We start from the raw sequence: 3,763 nt of genomic DNA on the forward strand, positions 1-3,763 counted from the left end.
AAAAAAAAAAAAAAAAAAAAAAAAAAAAAAAAAGGTGGGGGGAAGATTTACTCCTTTCCTTTCACAGTTTAAAAAAAAAAAAGCCTTCCTTTTACAAAAGATTAAAGAACTAGATTGGAAGCCTGGTCTCTGTCTCCAGCCATAAAGCTAAGAGGAACCAGAACAATCATAGGGCCTGAAAAGTCAACAGAGAGCTCTTTTAGAAACATTAAGAGGAAAATATTGTTTAGTAGCCCTTTCCCTTGCTTCTTATCTTATCTAAACCCATAAGGGCCCTCTACCTTGCTATCAGTTTATCCAGACCTAACTAACCAGCCTGCAAAGCCACGGCGGGGCCTACTTTTTCTGGGATCTCATCCTTATTCACTGCAGCTCTCCTCTCTCCCATTGGCAGGGACATTTACTTGGATACACAATTATTCACTTGTGTCATCTTATAATTAATTTCTTGGGGAAATGCTTATTTCACCACTGATGCAAGCTCCTTGATGGCAGAAATCTTAAAACTTCTTTAGTAAGCTTCAAAAGACCTGGCACCACAAAAAAAAAGAAAAGTGCAAGGCCAGGCAAGGTGGCTCATGCCTGTAATCCCAGCACTTCAGGAAGCCAAGGCAGAATGCCTGTTTAAGCCCAGGAGTTCAAGATCACCCAGGGCAACATAGTGAGACCCCCAACTCTACAAAAAAAGATACAAAAAACTAGCAAGGCCGGTGGTGTGCACTTGTAGTCCCACCTACTCATGAGGCTGAGGTGGGAGAATCACTGGAGCCTAGGAGGCAGAGGTTGCAGTGAGCCATAATTGCACCACTATAATCCAGCCTGGGTGACAGAGTGAGACCCTGTCTCCAAAAAAAAAAAAAGCCCCATAATCTCTAGATGAATTAAAGATAAATATGAAGTAATAGGTGATAGAAAAGAATCAAACTTCTGGCTCTAGGTAGACACACTGGCATTGAAAAAAAGGATGTAGTTCAGTCATGCACCACGAAAAGACATTTCAGCCAACAACGGACCACCTATATGATGGTGTTGCCATAAAATTATAATACCATATTTTTACTGTACCATTTCTGTGTTTTAGATGTTTAGATAAACAAATACCATTGTGTTATAAGTGACTACAGTGTTCAGTATAGTCACATACTATACAGGTTTATAGCCCAAGAGCAAATCGGCTATGCCTTATAGCCTAGGTGTGTAGTAGGCTATACCACTGATGTTTGTGTAAGTACACTTATTCTGTGATATTTGCACAACAAAAATCACTTAATGACATATTTCTCAGAACACATCCCTATCACTGAGCAACACATGACTATATTCTAGATGTGTCTTCTAAACTAGTTTTTATAAAAAATTTCCCTATGAAAAAGAAAGTGTGACTGTCATTCAGGATATAGCAGACATCTTCACATGGAGGTCTGGGATGTTTGTATGAAAGCTGTAAGGACATTTGATGCCAAAAATATAGGGACTTTCTATTATATCAAAAAACACATTTACATCTATCATGTCTGAAAGTCTGTGAGACCCAGAGTGTAAATCCAATTGAACAGCATTAGACAGGGTCACTGATCTTGTATCCAACAGAACAAGAACCTGAAATGTCTTCCCTGAATGGATCGATGATGATAATAAGACTCAGTCTACTCTGTCCACCTAAATGGCCTGGTCCTAGTGGCATAAATCTGAAAACTGGTTTGAGAAAATTCAGGAGCAAGCCTGAATCAATTTCAACCAAAAAAATTTGGGGATGTGAGTCTGAGTTCTCTTACCACACTCCAGTAAGGAAGAACAGGCTTAAAAACAAATATGTAGTTAAAAGATATCTGACAGTTATGAATGCCAAAGCTTCCTGTTTCAGCACAAACTAGTGGAATTCAGTATGTGAGATGTCAGTAGAAGCTATCCTATACCACCCCTTACCTGATCATTCTGACCTGAAGGAGGTCATCTATTCCTAGAGCTCCAAGGGACATTTAGTTTCTCAAACTCACTTATTTCTGGACCTTGATGTTCTGTTGAATAAGTCATTGACTCAGATACCCAATACCAGCTGTGTAAGTGTATTTGCTTAGTAAGACAGACAAGATAGTCTCTTCCCTTCCAAATGCTCAGCCCCAGAATTCTTTTAGTCACTGGAACACTCAGCTAAAAAAATCAGACTAAAGAGCTTTATCAAATTAAAACTGCATCTAAATTCCAGTCCTTCAGCGCTCTCCCACTAAAAGTGGTTGATGAGGACCTAAATCTGGCCATCAACCACACTTTCATTGTTGTTAAAAAAACTACAATGTATGCATAGAGACCTTTAAAAAAAACATCTCTGACCAGTAATTGCACTACTGGGAACACATTAACAACAGCTAATAGTTCCTACATACTTAATATGTGCTAGGTACTATGTTAAGCACTTTCCTTAAAATATCTCATTTAACCTCACAAAAACTGAACAGGGTAATTATTATTATTTCACAGTTGCATAAAGGGAAGCTTGGAAATTAGCACAAGGTCACACACTAGTAAGTGAGTAACAGAGGCGGGACTTGAGCTCAAACTGACTGGCCCTCCAGAGCCTATCTTTTCTTACTACCACCCTATATGGCAACATATCCTTGGGAAATAATTCCAAAATTCAGTGACAACTTTAGGCTAAGAGGCTCAGCACTGTGTGATTATAACACAGTAACTTGAAGCATTTCACATATGTAATAATTAAGCAAATGAAAGCAATCCAGGTTACCAAATATTACGTCAGCATTAAAAATATTTTTATAAGTAATTTTGTAACATGGTGAAATATTTATGCTATAAACAGAAAAAGCAGAATATAAAATTTTATAAACAGTCAATCCTCAACTATGCCAAAAATTTATCTGTACATGGAAAGATCTAAATTTACTGCTAAATAAAAAGGACAAGTTGCAGAATAATATATACAGAAAGAGCTATATATAGCATGGCCCCAGTTGTGTAAATAATGTCTAATTTTAAGTATTCAATAAATGTAAGCCACTATTATTACAAGGAACATGTACCACTTTTCAATCAGAAAAATCAACAAATTTATTAAACTGCTTATGTACTTCCTTATTTAATAACTAAAAATATATTACTTCAAGAAGAGTAAACAACAGCCAGGCATGGTGGCTCATGCCTGTAATCCCAGCACTTTGGGAGGCCAAGGCAGGTGGATCATTAGATCAGGAGTTCAAGACCAGCCTGGCCAACATAGTAAAACCCCATCTTACTAAAAATACAAAAATTAGCCGGGCATGGTGGCAGGCACCTGTAATCCCAGCTACTCGAGAGGCTAAGGCAGGAGAATTGCTTGGACTCAGGAGGTGGAGGCTGCAGTGAGCTGAGATTGTGCCACTGCACTCCAGACTGGGTGACAAGAACAGACTCTGTCTAAAAAAAAAAATAAAAGTAAACAACATGTGCCTTGCCTCTCTGGCAATCTTAATTTAAAAAACACTTCACAATTATACAATGTCATATTTAAATACACCTAAGTTACAGGAATCAAGTAGCACTGAGAAGAACACTGCAACACTTCTAATTATCTAGGTTCACATTCAGCATCTTAGACTATAGAAAGCTGTGCTGACATGATCATATTTAGAGTTTAAAATCATAAACAGAAAGGCCAAATCAGAGGTGGTATTTCAAAGGCTATGATTAAGATTTTCTTGATCAATGTCTCCTCATGCTCTCTGAAAACTAGAGATGTTGATACACTCTTTTTTTTTTTTTTTTTTTT

The 3,763-nt window shown here is 37.6% G+C and overlaps 1 protein-coding gene across 5 annotated transcripts in view; it reads right to left on the reverse strand.

Annotated features, from left to right (window-relative positions):
* UIMC1 (ubiquitin interaction motif containing 1) overlaps positions 1-3,763 on the reverse strand; it is a 164,607-nt gene that overhangs the window by 48,051 nt on the left and 112,793 nt on the right. The window lies entirely within an intron of this gene.

The sequence above is a fragment of the Cebus imitator genome, unplaced genomic scaffold (genome assembly GCF_001604975.1).
Source record: "Cebus imitator isolate Cc_AM_T3 unplaced genomic scaffold, Cebus_imitator-1.0 Scaffold478, whole genome shotgun sequence".
Taxonomy (NCBI): Eukaryota; Metazoa; Chordata; class Mammalia; order Primates; family Cebidae; genus Cebus; species Cebus imitator.